The 24,494-nt window shown below is 37.7% G+C and overlaps 1 protein-coding gene and 1 long non-coding RNA gene across 2 annotated transcripts in view; one reads left to right on the top strand and one right to left on the bottom strand.

Annotated features, from left to right (window-relative positions):
- The window catches only part of HS6ST1 (heparan sulfate 6-O-sulfotransferase 1), a 285,636-nt gene that overhangs the window by 192,872 nt on the left and 68,270 nt on the right, over positions 1-24,494 (bottom strand). The window lies entirely within an intron of this gene.
- On the top strand, positions 1,897-10,888 carry LOC141561742 (uncharacterized). The gene is made up of 3 exons (XR_012488141.1): positions 1,897-2,019; positions 4,430-4,551; positions 10,762-10,888. It is a non-coding gene; the product is annotated as an uncharacterized LOC141561742 (long non-coding RNA).

Genomic DNA, 24,494 nt, shown 5'->3' with positions numbered 1-24,494 from the left:
TATGCCAAGTGGCAGAAAGCATTGTGTAAGATTTTTTTTTCCTTATCTAGAGCTGGCCAACCAAGACATAAATCCATGAGTTAGCTACTGCCAACTCTTAGGAATTCTCTCCCCTTCCTATCTCTGTCCTCAACATAAACCTTGAATTTCCTGCGTATCTGTGCTAGTGTTGACATTATTCTGAAATGCTCTCTATTCCCTTCTTGATCTACCGAATTCCTACTTATTCCTTAAAGTTCAGCTCAAATACTATCTTCTCCAAGAAGCTTTCCTAGACTAACCCAGACCCTCTTGGACTTTGTAGAGCACTTTGTTTTTCTTTCTTTCTTTCTAACATACTTTTGGTTGTGTCTGTGTCCTATCTCCTTCCCGCCTCCCCCCACTAGACTGAAAACTCCATGAAGACCTAGCAGCTGGCACAGTGCTCTATGGACAATAAATGATCATTAAATTAATTTAAATAACCAAGGATTTCTCATGGAATTTCTGAAGGTACAATGCCCTTTATGCATGGGAACTGTGGTAGAAAGGAAGGATGTGTCCTCTCTTTCCCATCCAAATAAGACTCATTCTTTAAGATTCTGCTCAAACTCCACTTCCTCTATGAAGTCTTCCCTGACTCCTGAAGAGAAAGGTGAGGGACAATAGTACTTCTGGATTATGTTAGGATAGGTGAACAGACCACAACACTGGTTTCTCCAGCCAAGTAGCAGAGTGAGACCAGTGTGTTCTAAGTTCAAATTATGTCTCAAACATTTGTGTCATCCTGGGCAAGTAACTTAACTTCTGGCTTCCTCAGTGTGCTAAACTGTAAAATGAGTGATAATAATGGTACCTGTCTCCTGGGATGGTTATGAAGATCAAATAAAATACCATTTGTATAGTGCAGAAAGTAGGCACTCAATAATGCTTGTATCTTTCTCCCTCAAAGACTATTAGAATAATTCAGCTAATGGATAGCCAGGTAGGTACCTTCTTCCCTCACCAAGATTTATATATGAACTTCAAATCTGCACATTCAAATTACCTTCACCTAATGAAATAAAGGGGACACATACTATCTGGACCACTAAAAAACAATTGAAGATTAACAGAATTTATTCTATAGCTTTAAGAAATCTAAAACTCATCTGATCCAACCCTTTTGTTTTAAAGATAAGGAAGGTCTAAAAAGATGACACAGTTAGGAAGAAGCAGGACCAAAAGGAGAATCTCAGCCTTAAATGCCTAGCAATGTCTTTCTACCACAATGTACAATGATTTTACCACATGATGATACTTAGTTGTCTTTCACTGCTCCAAATTATTTCACATATTTTATATATATATATATATATATATATATATATATATACACACACATATATATATAGTATGTATGTACAGAGTTTCTTTGAGTTAGCATCATAAGCCCTAGCCATACCTTTTCTGTATTTCTAATAGCATGATGATACATAGGACAAGAATTATATTCTACCCATACTTTTATATTTCTAATAATACCCAATACCCACATGTAAAAATAGGGGATAGTTCATAAAGCCTCAATGAAATAAAATTATTCATTCAATAGCAGGATCAACTCAAACTCCCTTCTGAGTTTTTCATTTCCTAAAGCACACCTAAATCATTCCCCAAGTTTCTTCCTTGCCCACACTGGTGGCCAGATCCCTCCCAAAACAGTTGATGTGGCCAGGAATAGCTGGGCCCCAAAGCTCAATCAAAATTGCCTTCCCAAGCTAGTCTCTTTGACAAAGCTTATTCTATCAAGAGCCCATCCTAAGATAAGCAGCAAAGATCAGAACCTTGCCTGAGCTCTCCCCATTATTCTTTCATAATTGGCCAAAAGGAGAGAGAGGAAGGAGGGTGATCTTTTGCCTGAACCCCTCAACAATCTTGTGTGACAAGAAAACAACTTCATCATTATGTAGCCAGACTCCCTTCATCTTCCAGAGTATCATCCTGCCATTTCTTAAGATGGTTCTTTGGTGGACAAAACAGTGACTCACCAATTGTGAAGTATTTCAATAGCCCTTGGGGCCCCAGAGTTCAGAGTTTCTTGGGCTAGTGGTTTGGGGGTTATTGGAAAGACTTCAGATTCAGCCCAATTTGAAAATCTGTGAGGAAGGGACTTTCAATGTCCCTGCCTAGAATGTCCTCCATTTTCCTCAGCAGATCTTTTATTCTGTATCATTAAAAAGATAACTCATCTTCTAGGTCCTCTAGGACCTAGCTTTCTCCCAGGGATCCAGTCAATTTTCATCTTATCGTCTCCTATAATTAACAATGTATTATACAATAATCTGTTCTCTTGTTTCATGTATGTATCCCCAGTTGGACTAGGTTTTCATGGAGAGGAAAGACTAAGCTTAATGCTTTATACCTTTCACAGAATTTATCACATGTCCTGGTCCTGTCTTCCCAATTACACTGGAAGACCCTTAAGGATGAGGACCATATCTAGCACATCTTTGTATTCATCCTGGAAAAGTAGATTTGGAATTCAGGAACCTGGATTCAAATCTTGCCATAAACACATTCTATTTGTGGCATCTTAGATAAACTCACTGAACCTAGATTAACCTCAGTTTTCTCATTGTTTAAAATAAGGAAAATAACAGTACTTAACTAAGAGTTGTGAGATAATGTGCTTTGTAAAACTTTAAATAAAGTGCTAGATTCAGTTAGAACAATATGGTTTAAATCAAATCAAATGCTACCAACTTTATAGCCTTGGGTAAGTCAGTTAAATTCTTTTTTTTTTTTTTAATTAAAACTTTTTATTTTCAAACATATGTATGGATGTTTTTTCAACACTGACCCTTGCAAAACCTTGTGTTTCAATTTCCTCCTTTCCCTTTACTCTCTCCCCTAGATGGCAAGTAATCCAATATATGTTAAACATGGTAAAGATATATGTTAAATCCAATATATGCATACATATTTTATATAATTATCTTGCTATAGAAGACAAATCAGATCAAAAAGAAAAAAATGCAAACAAACAACAACAGAAAGAGTGAAAATGCTATGTTGTGGTCCACACTCAATTCCCACAGTCCTCTCTCTGGGTGTAGGTGACTCCCTTCAACACAAGATCATTGGAACAAGTCAGTTTAATTCTCACTCAATTCCTTATCTTTAAAATAGGGATAATAATAGTATCTAATAGTATCTACTCTATAGGATCATTGTGAGGATTAGATGATGTGTGAAAACATTTTGTACTTTATAATGTTATCTATTGTCATCAATGATTAATTTCAACACCCAATATATAGTATGCATTTTATAAATGATTATTGTTGATGTAGATGGTGCAGAGAACATAACAGACACTCAAGAAATGTTTGTTACCTGAATAAACAGGATAATTTTGCTTCACACAAAATCCAGCCACCCACTCAAAACAAGAGCAAAAAAGGTCAAATGTGGTGGGGTGAGAATACTTATTAAGAAGAGAAACTTTGGGGATGTGAAGAAGGAGGAAGGAAAGATGGAAAGAAGTAAATTGGATTTGAGACCAGGGAATTTGTGGGTTTTTTTTTTTTTTTTAATCCTTCACTATTACCCTTTTAATGGATAATTTCCTTGCACAAACAGTGTTATCCATCTAGTCTAGTGCAGACTTATTTGGGTAGATGATGAATGAAATAATAACTTCCTTGTTTTCGAGACCAAAGACTGAAACTGGAAACTGTGGTTTCTTTCCACCCACAAACGAGCTATGCTTTCTCAATTTCTACAGGATCCATTCAGTGATCCTAGGGCTGACTGTGTTTTCCTAGACTCCTATATCTTGGGATAGAAACCTACTCATCCACTCGCCCATCCACCCTCCCAAAAGTGTGTTTCATTTAGATGAGAACACTTTTAATGCACATACAAGGTTTGGGGTTAAAAAAAATTGTGCTATTTATACATAAGCTTTAAGATTTTAAAACACTTTATCTGCATTACAAATCAATTTATTAACGAGCATTTATTAAACACTTATTTCAGGCACTATGCTAAATACTGGAATTTTCCTGTCTACTCCTGTCTTTAAGGAACTTACATTTGAAAGGAGAGACAATGTGTACATACAAACCTATAAGGAAGGGATTTTTTATTATCTCCATTTTACAGACGAGGAAACAGACTCAGAGCCTTAAATTATTTGCCCAGGGTCATTAAGCCAGTAAATGTGAGACCCAAAGTCTTCATCATCTCTATCTATAATACTTTACCAAATGTTTTCTTTGAATCTAGTAAAAGAGACTATTTAGAAGGTTCTAGATATGGGATGGGGGGAAGAATAGAGTTTTGGGAGGAGGGAGAGAGGCCAACGGAGCAGGAGGTGTATTGCATATAGAATGTTATAACCATCAATCTACAATCACTTTGTAGATTGGTTTTATTCAACTGCTTGCTTTTCTTTGGTACATAGGAAGCTGCAATGGGAGTGGAGGTATACAGAGAAATGAAAACAACAAAAAGCAACAATAATTTTAAATATCTTACTGTCTTGTTCATCTTTCCTTTTGGAAGACGACCAATGATATCAGGAAGGTAATGACTTGAAATAAATTGGATAAAAGTGAGGCAAGGTTATGCAAAATTATCAGTCTTACTTTCTCCTCCAGAGTCATTGTAGTCCAGTGGCAAGACTTAAGTCAGGACCATTGACAGCAGTCCCCTCATTACCTCAGGTTTCTTTAAAAATGTAATTGAAGTTTTCATAGTATGAATTTTGGTAGCCCAGGGATGTATCTTCCATTTATAATTTACTTTCCAAATAATTTACTTTTCACAAAGCATTACCTGCAATGCTGTTTCAGCCAGCTTTCAGTGTTTTTACTGAAAAACTGATCATGTTTGGTAAAATAATTATTAAAATACACAACAACAATATCAAGCAGTTACATCATACTTTAAAATTTGCAAAGTTCATTATGTTATTTCATTTGATTCTTACAATGAATGACCCTTTATGGTAAAGATACCTATACTTACAGGAGCATAGATTTAAATCTGGAATGGACCATCTAATTCAATCCTACTCCTTTTATAGATAAGGACATTTAGGTTAAGTGATTTGTCTAGGGTCAGAAAACAAGTATCACAGGTAGAATTTGAATCCAGGTTATATCATCTCCCTGTCTCCAAGACTGATAATGTATTTACAACAGAGCTATGTTGTCTTTTTTTCTTATATTTATAATATATTCATACATGTGTGCATTTTTCTTCCCTACATTGTTTAGCATAGGATTAACTGCTCATTAAAGATATATTGATAAACTGTGGACCACAATTATTTTGTATAAATAGTAAGGTTGCTTCAGTCCTCTCAACCACTTCCCTGGGGTTTCTGAGGAAATTTATAATAGGAAAAAAGAGGGAACTGGGGCTCCTAGTTAAGATGCAATTTAAGAAACATACCACTTGAGTTTCTAAGATAAGAAAGGGTGCAAACTACCAAAAGCGAAAAATTATCAACAAAGCAAGATTTAGAGAGGAAGGGACAGTAACTCCTAAGGGTTGCCAAAACCAGAATGAAAATGTAACTGGGAAATACCTAACCAAATAAATAAAATTACAACAGAACATAGACAATGTTAACATATGGTTTTCTAAGTCATTATGCTATAGCAGGGATCCTTACATAAGGCTCAGTGGCCTCTATTTCCATTAGTTTGATACCACTGGGACATGAAGGTTGCAGGTGAAATCAGTGTTGAAATGTATCACTTTACTTCTCTGTGAAATCTTTAGATCGAAAGGACGCTGTCAAAGTAGATAGGTCAAATGGTGACCCATTTTTTCTTCTTGAATTAGTCATGAGGGGTTTTGAGTGGGGTTAGGACACAAACACATATCTCTTTTCAAAACCTCTCAAGCGGGGAATTAAAAAAAAAAAAAAAAAAAAAAAAAAAAAAAAAAAAAAAAAAAGCCCAGACAAAAGATGTATTCTGAGGTTTATTTTAAGAAAAGAAACTTTGGTTTTCTCACCTCTTCACCAAAAGCTTATCCTTTTAGTGTATGTTAGGATTTTCTCCCCCATTTATATAGCACCTTTCCCAAGAACACCTCCTTCCCACTCCTCCCCAGTAAAAAGCTCATGTAACCTGGGTTCAGCACTATGGCAACTGGACCAGTTTTTCTAACATATCCATATCACATTCTAAGAATGGTCCATTTTAAAGCATTTTCCATTCAGCCTCTTTAGAACTGGGAGATATTTGGGTTCCTCTGTCCCCATGAGACATCTACAAAGCACTGGGCAATTCATTAAAACAAACAAAAATATCAGCTTTCCCTCAAGTATACTCCAAGAAATGGAAAAACTTTAACTCACATCCCTAGTAATAGCTTTCCCTTTTCTTTTTTACTCTCTACTCCCACTTCCACAAAATGGGATCATCCTCTAAAACTAGAAGTGATTTAATGCAGCTCAAAGTATCCATTATAGAACTAGAAGAAATTACCAGTCCTCTACTTTCAGGAAGGAAAGGTACTACCACCATTTTATCACTGAGGCAATTAAGTCCTAAAGTGACTTGTCCAAGTTCATCCAGGATGTGGGAGAGGGGTAAGGAAATTAGAGCACAATTTCCCCACCTCTAAATTAATTATATTCATTTTATAGTTCTTTAATTCAACAAATATTTTATGTTGACAGTCCTATACTGTGACATGTGAAGGATACAAAGCAAGGGAAAGCCTGGTTTAAAGCTGATAAGATAAAATTTTCTATCCATTTATGCACACACACACACAATACATATACACACACAAATATTCTATGTATATTCATTCCATATGTTTACACATATATGCAAATAGATGGGATAAATATCAATGTAGGGTACTCTATAAGAGTTCTTTCTTTTCTTTCCTTTTTTGTCAGATCTATAATTTTTTGTTTTTTGTTTTTTTTTAATTTTTTTTATTATATATATATATTTTTATAATATTATCCCTTGTATTCATTTTTCCAAATTACCCCCCCTCCCTCTATTCCCTCCCCCCGATGACAGGCAATCCCATACATTTTACATGTGTTACAATATAGTCTAGGTACAATACATGTGTGTGAATATCCAGATCTATAATTTTTAACAGGATAGGGAGTTTCAGGTAAAATTTTTCCACCAATGCAGATGACTGCCTTCTTGGCAATTTATAATCTTAGAAGTTTGTCTGGAGCCTTGACAGATTATGGACTTATTTAAGGTGACAAGGGTAGTACATGTCAGAGACATGTCCTGACTCTGAGTCTAGTTGTCTGTCCACAATGCCCCTTTCTCTGCCTGTATGTGTAAGAGCCCAAAATAAGTAATTCAGGTAAAAAAAAAAAAGAGAGAGAGAGAGAGAGACCAATGTAAATGGTTAAATGAGTTAGGCCTTATGAAGGAGTAGGTTTTGAATAGACAAAAAGTGTGAACAAAGGCATGGGACAGAATGAATATGGCTAGGAGCTTTCTTCCTACCCTAACAATCAGGGCCACAAATAAGCCCAAGATGTCCCACTGGCCCCAAAGACCTCTTTTTTCCCTTTCATTATCATTTCCCTCCCAATATTTGGCAGGGATAGATTAGGGACTGACTGGTTTTTTGTGCTCTTACACAGAGGGCCCAGCAGATAGCCCCACTCCTGTGCCCCATGGTCAAGGGAATGGGACAAACGTCAATAATAGCATCTTAAGATAGCAGGGGGCCTCCAGGGTCTTTCCTCCTCCTCCTCCTCCCTCCCCTCCCATGCCTGTTCTCCTTCCTAAAGCTCCTTTGTTTAATCTGCCCTCCCTGTCTACTACTTACCAAATCAGTCCTCACCGCCTAGCCTTTCTTTTCACGCTTTAGGCTTCCATTATGCACCTGTCTCCAGTGACAACAGTGATTAGCTTCATATAAAGTGGAATTTGTGGCTGAAAGGGTCCACGAGGGATCTGATTGGCTTAGGACAAAAACCTTGAGGGGGGGAGGAGACAGACAGACCATTGTGTCAAGGGCCTATGAATGGCAGGAAAGAACACTGGGGGGTCAAGGGGAAGGGAGGGGACACTCAGCATGATTCTCACTCAACTTCACTGGTCATCGATCCTGAAGTATTTACTGACCACTCTTCTTAAACTCTTGTTGCCTCCCAAGATCTATAAACCAGCCAGTGAATTTGGGGGACAACTGACAGAAGCAATTGCTACCCTCTGGGGGTCCTGGTGATCATTCAGTTTATAGAAGAGAGCAAGGAAAGGAGCAAGAAGGAAAGTAAGAAGGAAATAAACTATTAGGTCCCTGAACTGTCCAAAGACCTTTAATGTTGCTGAAAATACTTGTACTGAATAAACAATTATTCTCACTATTTCACTTTCCTCCTGTATCTCTTAACCTCCTATCTGTCAAGAAGTTAGAATGGTGTGGGTTAATTCTGCTATAAGGAGTCCTTCTAAAATGGGCAAACTAGGTCATATTCAGAGTATCTATGGGGCCAGAAAAAAAGCGAACCTGAAGGCAACTCAATTTCTGGAAGGAACAAGTTTGGATTTCCAAGATAAAGATTGAAAATTCATAAATTAGGGTCTTGTTTGCAATCACATTGGGATAATCGTCGTTTGTCCTAGCAAAAAATTTCCACCACAGGTGTTTTAATATGGGAACTGAACTCAGATCATGTTGTAAAACATAAAGATGGAAATGCAAACATTTTTACATCATAACCACAATGGCATAAATGAAGAAATGCCACCTAAGATAAACAAATTAACCTTAATTGACATTATAGGCCTATAAATAATTCCCTACTTCAACCTTCCTGGTTCTAGTAGGTGAATCTTGAAAAGTTATTAGGGATAGGCTGGAAATGACTGTATAGTCATACTAGAATTAGTGAAGGAAGCAGGAAGTAATTTCTTTACCAGCCTAGAAATCAATATGAAGAGCAGAAGAAATAGTATAACATAGTTGTAAATCTTCAATTATAACTCTTTGGGCATTGAGCAACCTGCTTCCCACTATCACCATCATTACCAAGAAATAAGTGACATTTGTGGTACAAAGTTCTTAATTTAAATATAAATAATATGAAAGATTACATGTTACTTCTGCTGGTGATAATAATATTCTCTTAACTAACATCACCCTTCTGCCCTCCATCAAAACAAAACAAAACAAAACAAAACAAAAAAAATCACGCCTTTCTGAGCACCAGAAGATTGAAAGGATGTTTAGCAGTATAGCGTTACAAATTCTTTCTAGTTCTCAAGTCTTGGGTAAGGTAGGAAGATAAGGTATCTTCACTTTTTACAGAGGAGGAAAGTAAGATTTAGAGATGCTAACTGACTTGCTAATGTTACAAATCAGAACTGGGACTAGAATCCATATGGCTCAATGCTCTTTCCTTCTATGGTGCTCTATCCTGCTATGCTGCCAGGATCTTCATAGAACATATATTACTACTTTTCTTCAGTGACATCTAAATTAAGCTCCTGGTTTTGGAGTCAGAAGACACAGATTGTAATCCTAGCTGTGCTGCTTACCACCTGTGTGATCAAGTGTATGTCACTTCATTTCTCTAGGTCTCATTTTCCTCATCTGTAAATTGACCTACCTCTAATGTCCATTCCAATTTCAAAAGCTTAGACTGGAAGAAGCAAGTACATATTTCTCACCAGAGGCCAGATAAAGAACACTAGCTCTGAATCTGGACTTTCCTAGTGATGAGTTAGCACAGGAGAGGTCAGCTCCAACAATCTATCCTGTTCTGAAGGCAGCTTTTCCTGCTGCTGCAGCAGCGATAAGGCCTCTCGGCAATTTGACCAGCCAAAGAAAATTACCAGCTTGCATTCTAGTCCAGAACATGGAGGCATCTGCAGAAGCCACACTGAAATCAGACCACCTTTCATTCCACTTATCAGAGCACTTACCATTCCCATTTGAAGGCAACACGATAAAAAAAAAAAAAAAAAAAAAAAAAAAGTACCGAGGGAAGAACTGCAGGCGTGTGTATGTGGGAGCAGATAATCACTACAAAGTGTGAGAAAATATAAGAGCTGAGGCTGATAACGAGTCTGGCTCTTGCTAAACTTGTGTTTTCTATTCTTCCTTGCCCTCCTGTGCCTCTGACTGCTAAGCTAAATGTGTTTGTTTTTAGCTCATTTTAAATACCATCCAGAGCTTTCTCCCTCCTTGGCTCCATCTTCCTCATACCATCGTCCTATCTTCCCTCCCAGATTTCATGAATTTCCTTCAGACATTTCTTGGCTGCTAAGCACTTTCCCTTCAAGATCCCTCAAATCTTCAGCTTTTTATTATTCTGTTTATCAGTCATCTTTCCCTGAAGTGGCCTGCTGGGGAGCTGTTCATTTGCTCTCCCTTTTGACTCTAAGCTTTGGGTACCTTGTTGCAGCTATCTCATTCATGTTAACATCTTGGAGTTGAAGCAGATTTATCAGCGGGTTTAAGGGGTAACTGCCAGTTTCTTAAGTGCCCTCATTCTTTAGGAAAGCTAAATTTGGAATAAACTTGCCTCTTTTTTTTCTACCAAAAAAACAGCTGAGAGAGCTGGGATAATGTCTGTAAGCAATATAAGCAATTCATCAGCTCTGATTTACTGCCCTTTGAAAGGCTGGGCATTAGCCACAATCACAAAAGTGTTTTCCACCTGCACATCATAAAGCCCCAATGTGGCTACTAAGAATATCTAAGGTTGGTTGAATTATGATTATTAAGGAAAAGACCACTCTTACAACACTGCTGTCAACCTTTGTTTCTTTATTGCAGGTAATTCCAGTCAGCAGTGGGTCCTGTATGTCTAGAGATGTCATCAGGCATCAGGGAGATGGGAGCTTCCACACTTGGGTAAATGAAGATTATTGGCTCAATAAAACAGAAATGGCTACACAATAAATATCTTGTCTGTCATTTTGAAGCGCATGGAAAACCTCACCAAGAAGCTGCTGGAAGCTGCTTATCATGCTTGAGACCTAGTGAGCCTCAATGGTAATAAATTATTTTGAGCAAGAATCACTGCAAAACAAATTTAACATCTGTAATTATTGAGGGAAGGGACGCAGGCATCTGCATGCTAACCCTTTGGGTGGGAGCAGTGATGCTGACTATGAAGGGCTGCTCTTACCCTCAGGGAAATGTCCCCTCCTGAAGGAGCTTTTAATCCTTTTCATATTTCAGGCTCTAATGCTAATAAAGTCAATCTCTCAAAACTCTCAAAGTCCCTAATTCACTGAAACTGACCAGCAAATCTGTGCCTGAATTATACCAATGCCTCCTTTCACAAAGACTGAAGCAAATTGTCCTTGTGTTTAAAAAATGGAAAAATAATTAAAAATTCCTTCACTCCACTTCCAATTGTATTCTGTTTTGAAAAGGCAAGTTATTTCTTTAGGTAGGATCACAAGATCATGGGATCATAAAGAGCCAGAAGGAAAATTGGAGGCCAAGAAGTCTGGTCCTCTCATTTTTACAGATGAAAAAACTGAGCCACAGAGTGGTTAAGTGAATCTGCCCATCATCACTATTAAGTGTTTGAGGCAGGATTTGAATTGAATCTTCCTGATTCTTAGTGCAATACTCTATCTAGTAGCTGGTAGGAAGCTTCTGCTTTAAGATTATTGTTAACAAGTAAAGTTGTATTTTCATTTCACTTCATGGAGTCACACTTGGCAAACAAACTTAGTCTTAGGGCAAGAAATTCTAATGAATAATTCAATTTGAGCAATATTTATGATGAGTGGGGGGTTGAGAAGCAAAATATAGATAAGGCTTGGCTTCTGTTCTCCCTTTGTCCCTTCATAATAATAATGGCTAATATTTATATAGAACTTACTATGTGCCAGGCCCTATGCTAAACATTTTTACAATTATCTCATTTGATCCTCACTATAACCCAGACAAGTGGGGTGATATTATTACCTCCATTTTACAGATGAGGAAATTGAGGTAAACAGGAGATAAGTGGTGAGAAGTCAGTCATGACTGAAATGGTTGAACAATAATAACATATAAGGTTATACAGCTAGCAAGTACCTGAAACTGGATTTAAATTCAGATCGTACTGATTCCAGGTCAAGCAACTTATCCACTACTGCCCAAGAAGCTTACAGTCTAGGAGGGAGATTTCACATTTACAAAATAAGAACAATTAAAAAAAAAAAAAAAACAACCTATGGAACTCAGAAAAGAGTAAGTATGAGAGCACTGCTACATGAGATATGAAGGGGACAAAAGTCACCGACAGCTTTGTAAAGGGAAGCATAACAGGAAACAAGACTCTCCTATTTATTGTTGCCTGACTGAGAAGAGAATTAGCAAAATTGAGTCTTTAGCCATCACACATAGACAGTCAACCAGACACATGTGACTCCACTGCTTCAGCACTGCTGCTGTTGGACAGAAGCTATGAACACAGGCAGAGAAGAAATTATGAAGAAAAGTCCTCTTCAGCCTCTTCACTCATGCTCTCAACCAGTGAATGGGTATCACACTAGAAATATTAACTATAAAGTGTTTTGTCAAGTTTTGTCGTTATTGTAATTATTTCCACTACCACCTGATTCCCCTAGCCAAGGTCCTTAAGCTGAGCTAGCCGGTGCTCTCCTATTCTTGCTCTCTGTCTCTGTCTCTTCAAATGTTTAGTTTAGTTGGTCTAGCTCTCTGCTAGCTCTCTTGTCACAGTTTGCTCTAAGTTTGCACGTTTTTGGACAGGCCACAGCTTCCTTTATGATGATAAGTCCTTGAAGACAAGAACTCATTTTTCATTGCTGTATCTAAAAGTGCATAGGATAGTTCCCTGGATTTAGAAAATATTAAGGAAACAAACACAGATCTCTTTAGGAGAGATCAACATGCCATTTCTCCTTTCTGTAAACCCAAGTCCAATCCATCATTCTACCACCTGTGGGAAGCTTTCTGTAACTAACCGTTTTCAGTTCATACTAATTTCTCACTTCTATAAATAGCATTTCTAATCTGTAGAATATCAAGTAATGTAACACCAATTATCTATTTTCTCAGAATATTTTAAATTCCATAATTGAAGAAATGCTAAATTGAAGCAAAAGGTTAATGAAAAGGGTCTATTTAATTCCAAGTTATCAGTTGCAACTCCTCCCATCCCCCAATCTATCCATGAAACATAGATTAAGGACCCTTACCCTATAGTGAATGATTTAGAACTGGGAATTCAATTTTGTAAAATGTGCTTAATTAATTGCTTTAAATTAAAGAGATGCTTTCCAATTTGATGACTTACACGTAATAAATTTTGATGCTGAGTGGGTTTGCACAGGATGGACAAACAGAATGAAACTCTCTAGTCAAGTATAGTGACTGTGGCCTAGATGTTGGAGGTAGAATCACCAAGTTTTTTTTTTTTTTTTTGTTTTGTTTTGTGGATGGTCAACTGGCTCAAAAGAGCAGGATAATACAAAAAGAAAGACTTTCTCACTGTATGGAAAAAGGTAAAGATCCAAACCTTAGAATGCAAGTTATTGTTATTTCTACTAATATTCCCAAGAGGACACAGAGGAAGATACACACTAACTAGAACTTGATTCCTGCATTGGAGGGATATAATTTATCTATCATGTATTAGCTTCCAAGGACAGACCAAGCCCTGCAAATGAAAGTTCACATTTACATTGTACTTCAAAACTGCCAATGCTACTTATATTCATTATTTCATTTGATTCTTACAACAACCCTGCAAAGTAAATAATAAAACATGGCATTATTAACATTCATTTTCATTTTATAGATGAGTGGACTGAGGTTGAAAGAGAAATAGTGACTTCTTTTGTTTCTAAGACTATAACTCCTTTTATTACACTGATAACAATAGTAATGATGATTAATAACAACAACAATGATAAGAATAGCTAGCATTTATAGAATTCTTTTTAAGGTTTACAAAAATACTTCACAAATATTATTTCACTTGTCCTCACAACAACCCTGGAAGAAGATGCTGTTTTGCAGATGAGGAACCTGAAGAAGACAGATTAAATGACTTGTTTAGGGTCAATAACTATTTGAGGCTGGATATGAATTCAGGTCTTTGTGATTCCTAGTTGTGCACTCTTTCCACTGTACAACCTAGGTGACCTTGGTTCTTTTGATTTTGTACTACCTACAACTTCTACCTTTGTACCTGAGATGGGGTGCCCTGAAAAAACAGGCTTGAGTCAGAGAGGCACAAGTATTCATTGTCCATCTCAAAGTCATTCAATACCTCCTCCCCACTTTGTGGGAAATTTCAAATGGAATTTCTTCCCCATTCCTCTCAGCCCATCCAAATAATTTCAGTCCACTTACTTGCCCTGTTTCAGTCACACTGATCTCCCTGGCCATGTATAGTATAAACTGTCTCCTAAATTTAGGTACACTGAATTTGGTGCTATATATTTTTTGTTTATTCATTTTGTATGAACTTATATGTGGTCATGGTATTGCCCCCAAAAGAATGGAGGGCCAAACAATTTTTGCCTGATCAATTGTACGCCATCTTGTACTATTTTGTAGGTGTTTCATAGTGTTATATTTGTCCAAGAGATAAGACCTGGGACTGTATTATTTCTTTTTTCCTTTCACACTCTATTATTTATTAGATTTCCCCAATAGAACTCTAATAATGATCCTCAGAGGATAGCTATGAAATCCAGGCCTGTCCTGCCCATGATGAGATAAGTACAATGTAAGCTCCTTGAGGTTATGGTCTTTCTATTTCTAGGACTTAGCATGTTAGCCAGCATGTAGAAGACAATAAATATATGTTAACTGTATACTGAATTGCTTGCCATCTAGGAGAAGGGGTGGGGGTAAGGAGGAGAAAATCTGAAACACAAGGCTATTCGAGGATCAAGGTTGTCAAATTATTCATGCATATGTTTTGAAAGTAAAAAGCTTTATTAAATAAATGAATATATGTTAATGAATGGAAGAATGAACATTGGGGAAAAATTAGCAGTCCCATTCTTTTATATTCACAGTGTGCGTCTTTACTGAGGCTTACTGGCTCAGTCCTATGCTCTCTATCAATTAGGGTAGAGAGAAGATAAGAAGATACAGCCAGTCCTTGGTTTTAAGGAATTTACGTCTAGCTGGACAAAAGTTACACATGAAAAAGCTTGAGGAGGCAGTAGTTAGGGGGTAGGGGAGGTGACAAACTTCTGATTTAAGACTTCAGGACAGGGTGCTCTGTGAGACTGGGTACAGCCTGGCCCACCTGGGCTGTCACACAAATAGGAGACCCTCTTGAGAGTCTTGAGGGACCAAATCAATTTTATAGATGGTATACCTTGTATCCCCAAAGGGGATCCAGCCTAATACCTTAGAGCACATTAAGAGAGACCCAGTTCAAGAGAGAGAGCTGGAGACAAAGACAACATCCATGATTAAGGAGGTCAAGATCTTGCCACACTCTGCCCTAATTACTGGATTCAGTTCCCAACAACAATAAATTCCCAGGGGTCAGTGTCCAGAAGAAAACAATCAAGATGTCAGACAGCCTCTGGATGATGTGCCCTGTACTGAAGGAACTGGGGAGGGCTACTCCGAAGAGGAAATGATTTATTTATTTATTTATTTATTTATTTATTTATTTATTTATTTATTTATTTATTATTATTCAGTTTATTACTGATCTATTGGAACTGATTTAGTTCATCTCATTGTTTAAAATGGCCACATCTTATTGTTGCTGTGTATAACGATCTCCTGGTCCTACTCATTTCACTCAGCATCAGTTCATGTAAGTCTCTCCAGGCCTTTCTAAAATCACCCTGTTGGTCATTTCTTACAGAATAATAATATTCCATAATATTCATATACCACAATTTATTCAGCCATTCTCTAACTGATGGGCATCCATGTAGAGGAAATGATTGATGAGAGACATGATAGCTGTTCCAGTCAGGTAAAGGATTATCACACGGGGCTCTTCTAAGAGGCAGCCAGGTGGTGCTGTGTACAGAGAGCTGGCCCTGGGGGCTGGAGGGCCTAAATTCAAATCCAACTTCAGATACTTAGTGTGATAATGGACAAGCCCCTAACCCTATTTGTCTGTTTTTCCCCATTTGTGAAAATGGAGTTAACAACTATCTCTCAAAGTGGTTGTGAGGAGCAAATGCAATAATAACTGAAAAGCACCCAGCACAGTGCCTGGCCGGTAAATAAGTACTGTATAAATGTAGGCTATCGTCGTGGTCATCATCATGATTTTTATTATGATTGGGCCCCAAAAGGAAGAAGGAGGGGCAATGGACAGAAGTTGTTTAAAAGCTAATTTAGGCCCGAGGTGAGAAATAACTTAGCGCTCAGAGCTATCCAAAACTGGCCTTTTGGGGGTGGCAGGAAAAGTATACTGTAGAGTGCATAAAGCTTGAATTAGAAGGCCTCTGAAATCTTTTCCATCTCTAACGTTCTGACTTCCAATAATTCTGTCAGACATGTTGCTTACCAACCTAATGAGAGAGATGAGACAAATCATATGAAATAACAATAATGACCAAAAAATTCATATATGACTGAGAGCCGGGGGAGGAGGTTTAGATTACTGGAGCCTGGAGAAGGAGGAGGAGATCGTATGACCAAGAACAGTCTGGGAAGAGTTCATGGAGAAGGTAGGACTTGACCCCATGGCTCAGATTTAGATCAGAGAGAGGACAATTCAGAAGGCTCTCAAACAATACAAACTTGTTTCACAAGGCAATGGAATCTACGCTAGGGTCTCTCTTACATGGCTTCCAAAGCACACGTTGGCAACATGTCTTGGGACCAAAGGCAGGGATTGGGTCTGAATGGATCAAATGACTAGGGGAGTAAAAAATAACCCTTTTGAGAAGAACTATGATCGTTTTCTTGACTCAAATTACTCCAATGACCACTTAGCTCTTTGCAGGAGGAAATCTGGATGGAACGAGCGGACAGACAGTCTACCTAACTGCAACAGAACAATGCTTTTCATTGATATTTAGTTGTAGCTATCCGGACAAAGAAATGAGAGATACCAAAGTCCTTAAATGATCCCAGATCGCGCCTTAATATCTTTGCTTTCCCAGCTTTCTCCAAAAAGCTACTACAGAATACAGTGACAAACAGATAGGAATTTCACCTCAAACTCGAAGTTAATTGAGAAACAGGTATTTAATATGTTATGAAGCAGGTTTTTATGTTTCTGATGAGAAAGCCTGAATGTCTCAAATGAAATAGAAAAGCAATGATAGAAACTTCATATTCTATCTAAATCCAGAATCTTGGGATAAAAGAAGAGGGAAGAAATTGAAGAATGAATGCTTCTCTTTAGACAACCCAGATGGAAAAGGCAGATGGCTGAGATCAGAGGCACCCTGGGGAGCCAAGTGAATTTTTCCTAAGGACTGGGCTGCCTTCCCATAGGGAATTGGCTAGGGGTATTTTGTAAATGCAAGCAGCCCTTTGCTTTAATAGAACTCTAATATTGATTCTCAGAGGATAGATATGAAAATCAGGCCTGTCCTGCTCATGATAAGTACAATGTTAACTCCTTGAGGTTATGGTCTTTGTATTCCTAGGACTTAGCATGTTAGCTAGCATGTAGAAGACAATAAATATATGTTAATGAATGGAAGAATGAATAATGGAGGGAAATGAGAAGTGGTAGGCAATATGTAAAAGATTTCATTATAATTTCATTATTCCATAATCTGGAATAAAAGGCCCTATACTACCTTGTCAACCATGTTTCCCATTGTTTTACAAAATAAGTTCTCTATTTGATCCTTACCGCTTGAGTTTCTCTGGCTGGAATGCCCTTCCCATGATTTCTTAGGCCTGTCCCCAACCTAGACATAAGGAGGGAAGTCAGCATGGATCTCTAGCATTTCAATCCCCTTCTCCCTGCCTGCAGGACAGAATGCACAACAGGGCCCCTAATTTCTGGAAAATACTTGAAATGTGTAGATGAATTCTAAAAAAGGAATGCAAGATGGAAAAGCTCCAGCACTGACTTTATCGTTAACATAGTGTGGAACTTTGGGGAAGGTCCTTCCCCATTTTACCATCTATAAAACAAAATGGTTGGATTAAATAATCATTAAGGACATCTCTAATTGTAAAAATCTAGGTTTTTAATAACATATTTACTTTATTTTTTTATTTTATTTTTTAAAAATTTTATTTTATTATAGCTTTTTATTTACAAAACATATGCATTGGTAATCCTTCAACATTGATCCTTGCAAAACTTTCTGTTCCAAATTTTCCCCTCTTTCCCCCCACCTAGATGGCAGATATATATTAAATATAATATATTTATCTTTATATATATATACTTATATATATAATATATCTACTTTATATATTGTTTCTCAATAGAATGAAAGCTCCTTGGGGAAAGGACTATCTAATTTTTGACTGAATCCTTGAAGGTAAGCATAGAGTAGGTGCTTGTTGAATAAATGATTGATTGACAGGATTACAAACTGAAACATCAAATCTTCTGGAAAGCAGGCTGTTACAAATCTTAAAGAAAAATAAAAACATAAAGTAAAATTGTTCCTCTCAGTCACCTCTTATTGGGGATTTGGAGCCAGGTATGCAAGCATTATGATAATAGATCTGTCATGAAGCAGCTAGACAGATAAATATGAAAAGTTTATGCCCAGACTTGAAAATCATAGCATCTTTCTTGGATAAGGAAAAAGAAAGCATTTCATGAAGGTATGTGCCCAGCTAATTAAGGGAAACTCGTTTTAGTTTCATCACAACTTTATAATATGTGAAATGTTGTTGGCAGTAGTTAATTGCAAAGCAAGCATCTCATTTTCTGGCAGAGGAAGGTAGGGGGAGGAAGAAGCTTGTCTAGAGACTCAGCACTCCTGATAGAGCCAGAGGGAAGACAAAGCAACAAACTAACTTAAAATAGGGATAAGAATGGCGGGGAGGGGAAGAAAAATATATAATTCTACTTCTTACAGGAAAAGAAATACAAACTTGAAATCTGGCCTTTGATGTTTGCTCAAGGTTTAGGCAGCTCAGGCCTCAGGAGCTGGTGGTTTTTACTGTAACATTTTTCCTCCCCCAATTTAAGCTTTAATAATAAATATGTTTGTGAAACTACAAATTGTTGCCTTATTTTGTTTATCAGGATCATTCATTTACACGGGATTTCTGACACAAAGATGAGAAGACAAGAGTTTCATTGAGGATGATGGGATTCCTTTCCTGAACTGATAGTTCCCACTAGAAGCCAATCATTGTTCTTGTATCAAAGTTCTTTACTAAAGGGACCAAAAAATCAAAACCAAACCTAATCAAATCAAATATCAGTTACAGAAAGGTGATATAGAATATTGCTATGAGTTTGAAGGTGGTCATGGAAGGGCAAAAGTCTAAGTTTAGCCTTGAAGGATGGCTTAAATAAAAATAAAAATTTAAAAGAATTCAGGTTAGGCTATGATTAAATGGAAGAGTAGGAGGAAGGCTATTCCAGGGATGTGGGAGGAAGAGGAAGAGAAGGCATTATTATTATTATTTTTTTAAAGTGGTAAAGCACCAGATTTGCAAGGGCAGCATGTTTGACTAGTTTAACTAGTATCAAGTTTGTAGAGTAACAGGAGATATGGCAGGACTGATAGGCTGAAGCCAAACTGAGGGTGGGAGACAAGTGCAGACAGAGTTGTTTGAAATGCATCTTACAGGTCATGGAGAGTCCTTCTTAAGATTTCTGATCAGGGCAATGACCTGATCGAAAAGATGTTTGAGGAAAATTAATTTGGTTCTTGTGAAGAGGCACACACTTGTAATCCTTGCTGCTGGGGAGATCGAGGCTGGTGGAGTTCTGAGCTGTAGCTGAGCCGTGCCAGTCAGGTGTCTGTACTAAATTCAGCATCACTGTGGAGAGTTGGGGAAAAGGGGGGCCAGTAGCCTGCCTATGGAAGGGCAAATTGGGCCAGGCTGGAAACAGAGCAGATCAAAAGCTCCCTTGCTAACAGTAGTGGAACTGGGTTTGAGCAATTGCTTTACATCCAACGTGGGGAAGGAGGAAGGGAAAGTAGGAAGAAAACAAAGAGGGAAAGAAGTAAGAAAGAAGAAAAAGAATGAAGAAAAGAAAGGAGGAAAGAAGAAAGCAGAAAGGGAAAGAGGAAATAAGAAAAAAAAGAAAAAACAATCAAGGATATATAGGATGTATAAAACTCTTTAGCTTTCTTCTTATTGACAGTGAGGAGAGATGACCCTTACTCTGATATTGCAGATTTCCAGTGATTTCTAAAGGAGTAAGCTGTAGTACAGAGAACTTTGCTCCTGTTTTGAGCAGGCACAAAAGTATCTGGCTCAGGTCACAAGTAACAACTCTCTCCCATTATTTTTCCTCCTACTTCTTGTACTGCCAAAGAGAGTGAATTTTCCCTTGCTCAGAGTTCTAACCTTAACTTCAGGCATGTCTGTACCCATATACCAAAATAGTGGAGACTGATGGAAAATACCTTTCTCTAAGGACCGAGGAATCCTATTATTGATCAGATTCCTACCTATCCTTTCAGTGAGAGACTTAGGTGACTAAAATGGAAGGCTATGATGAAAGATCCAATTCAGTCTCTAATTCATACGTAGGTAGCTATTTTTTCCATCCAGTAGTTGCATTCTTTATTGATACCTCAAATTTACATAAAAACAGGAGTATCTACCTGGATCAGTAACTATCTCCTAACACTTTATTTTTCTGTCTCTTCCCCTTTCTATTCCAGCTGGCTACTTCCACTTACCTATAATTGCATGTTCTAAGATTATTAAGTTTAAGGATTACTAGTTCCTTAAACTGACCAAATCAGAAGTACATAAAATGTCCTAGGAGGTAACAAAACATCTCAATGACAAGATATTGCTTATTCTTGGTGTCTTTGCTTGTTAGACTCTTTATTTGGCTTCCTAATTTCAAGGTGTCAGTTTCTTTTCCAGAGTTCTTTATCTCTGTTGCCTAACTTGTTTTTCCGAATTCCTATGAAGTAATTTCTACACTGACCTTATAGTATAGCCCCAGTTTTCTTGATGGCTGCTGTGTTGACATCCCACTTTGACCCACACCCTAGTATCATGTATTCTATCCCAGATCCTGCCCCGATTTTGCCAGCCAACATGGAGTTCCCATTTTAACGCTCAGAACCACTTATGATTTGTATTATATCTCTGAGCACAATCTATTTCTTGTGTCCTTAGACAGACTGTAAGTTCTTGCAAGTCCTTGAGGGCAAATACTGTTTCTGTTTTTTCTTTTCCCTATTTCTTACATCCCCCAAGTTCCTAGCACAGTGCCAGGCACACTTATCTCAGGAAAGATTTTCTGAATGGAAAAAAGAAATAAATCCAAACTGAGGATGTGCTGAAATCTGCTATTTGTTCATGGCACAGTCCACCCTCCACACCGATTATCTGATCGATGGGGATGCCACAATGGAAAATCTATTACCAAGTGGTGGTGTAAAGTCACAGGTCTATTAGTGACTGAGTGATTAGTCTGCCTGCAAAGGGCCAGACTTTCTCAAATCTCTCTCAATAAACTGCAAAAAGTCAATACTACAGAGAATGAAAATTCAATTTAGGGTAAAGGGAAAAATGACTAATTATTCTTTCACAGTTCCATTGATCCCTCTAGCTCCATCTGACACTGTGAACTATATAGCATGGTAGAACAAGAGAGAGACATTTGGCAGGTCTGGGGCCCAGCAGATGAAAGGGCAATCTTCAAACATCCTGGATTACAGCAAGCAAAGGCTCAAATCTCACTGCAAATCAAATGGCTTCTGCATTCCACAATGGCTATTGGTCACTCCTTCTGATTTTCCTTGAGTATACCGCCTGTGGCACTCTGACCAAGCAATTCCTTTTAAATTTAGCTTCTTGGTTAAAAAAAAAAAAAAAAAATTAATCATACTGCTCATCTTTAAAGGTCTGTTTCCTTCAGAAAGTTAATTCCATCCCTTTTCTTCTGAAATCCTATAATGCTGTATTACACCATTTAGTCCTCTGACAAATAAGACACACACATATATAAACATGTATAAGTATTTACCAGCACATATGCATATATGCATGCATGTAGATTAGACCTTTCATTTCAATGGGACCTGCCAGGTGAGGAAACTCCTAACAATGCAGGGCAATGACTTATTAAGAATTGTCTATAAAGATAGAGAGACTGAGAGGAAGAGAGAATAGAAGGAAAAAGGGAGCAAGGTGGGGAGAGAGAGAATGCATGTATGTATGGGTCAGGAACTCTGAGTAGTGCTGGGGATACAAATATAAGCAAACATGACAATCCCTGCCTTGAGGCAGTGTGGGGAAGACAACACTTAAGTAGGGGTAAGGTAAGGAGATAGAAATGCAAAGATATAGCAGGCTAAGTAGGTGAAAACCTGGATCTGAGTACGATAGGGAGAAAGCATCACAGTCAAAGCCCAGTGTATTTTCAACCTGAGGTACCAGGGAGGAGGAAAATGGACATAATGGCCCCAAGTGGGAAGGTGCAGATACAAACATTCACACACATCCCAGCACAACAAACACACAAACAATGAAAAAGACCTGGCAGTTAAGATGCTTAACGGCCTCATCGATTTTATTAGAAGGTGTCACTTGAGGGATAAGGACTAGATTTCTTATATCCAGGGAACTCCCAGATGAGGGAGCTGCTTCTATCAATGTGGGTAGGCATTTTCTCTTTAAAGGCTGCCATGGGTATTAGGAGATTAAATGACTGGCTCTGATCATAATATAAAGTCAGGGGATTAGGCAGCATAGTAGGCAATTACTTAATAAATGTTTATTGATTGATTGATTAGATTTTGCCTTCTACCCCATACCTCAAACTCCAGAGGGTGAACACAACCCATCATTTTGTTATGAGAAAACCGAGAGTCTGTGAGATCAATTACCTCAAGTCATAGAGTAGGAGTAGATCCTTCTAGATCAGCTTTAGTCAGACAGAAAGCATGACCATCTGAACAAAAGATCGGGTCCCAAACTGATTTTTACCCTTAATGACCCCTCAGCTCTTCCTGTCAGCATTACTCACTCTAACATCTGATCATATTCATTCCTGATTATATATTGATTTGTCTGGCTCTCTACTTACTTCATGTGAAAAGTGTGGTTTCTAAAATATGATTCCAAAAATATTTCTTTATAACAATGTATGTTATTTCTCTTTTAAAGCTGTAGTCAAGTATAACATATAATAGGAACTCAGAAAAACCTTACTTGAATTAAACTTATACAATGTAGGCTGGTTTTGCCTTTATGTAATGAAGGGGAAGACTTTCTGATCCTTCCCCTGAGCCCTTGGTTTACAGTGAATTCTTTTCCTTTTTTGATACCTGATTTGCAGTTGTCCTCAATCCATTTATACATGTTCAGTGTCCTGCATCTATAGGAAGTTTCCTGGAGCTAACAGCCTGCTTCTTTTAATTCCTTTGTATTCCCCTCACAGGTCAGATGTCAATGGGTACTCAACCAATGTCTATTTAATTAATTGAGCTAGGGAAGATAGAGGTGAATTACTCCAAAATCACATTGTGGTCCCCCTATTCCCCAGCCCAAACTCAGACAGCTTCTATTTTTTAGACTGCTCCCATGATGTATAGTATAGTTTCAGGGGTACCATGAAAACTCCCCAGCCAACACTACAAAATGAACTCCTCCCTCCTAAACTAGCTTGTTGAAATACTTTTTTGATGGGATAAAGCCTTTTTTTCTGCCATAATGTCTTAAATTTAAACCAAGGTATAAATGACTGCTATTAGATGCCTTCCTAAGAATGGAATAGGATAGGAGAAATAGAGAACGATTACAAGGACATGTAAGAGGTATATAAAGGAGGAAGAGTATGCTACTGAGGAAGTACCTAGGGATACTGCTATAATAGAATCATAGATGGAGTTGTGAAAGGTACTAAAAGGTTATCTATAGTCAAGAGGGCCTCTAGAGTAGGGTCCAAATCTGATTAAAATGTAATTGGGAAATATTTGATGAAATAAAAATGCAATAGAACACATATAAGGTTAATATGAGATTTTCTAAATTAACATGCAGTCTGCAGGGATCATTATGTAGTAGCCCAATTTCTATTGGAATATGACACCAGAGATCTAGTACAACCTCCTTATTTTATATATGAGGAAAGTAAAATATAAAAAACTTTATAGTGTTCTGCTGTAGGACACAGGAATAGTCAACCCTTTGGTTGAGATTCGAACACAGTTCCTCTGATTACAAAACCAGTGTTTTTTTTTTTCCACTGTACCATGGAGAACACAGCAAAATCAAAGCTATGGAGTGACTTGGGTTCTAAGGATAAACTGATTTTCTCACAATTTTGCTGCTGACTGATTATAGGCTTTGTTGGGGGAGAATGATATTACTATAAGTAAAAATCAATTTCTGTTGACTCCCTTCCCCAGGAGGATGGTACAACATGGATCAATTACTGACCTCAGTCAAGGCTAGATGAAGCAGGAGTTTATTCA

This window comes from Sminthopsis crassicaudata, chromosome 3 (genome assembly GCF_048593235.1).
Source record: "Sminthopsis crassicaudata isolate SCR6 chromosome 3, ASM4859323v1, whole genome shotgun sequence".
In the NCBI taxonomy this organism is placed as follows: Eukaryota; Metazoa; Chordata; class Mammalia; order Dasyuromorphia; family Dasyuridae; genus Sminthopsis; species Sminthopsis crassicaudata.
This window is presented reverse-complemented; position numbering and strand designations above follow the sequence as displayed.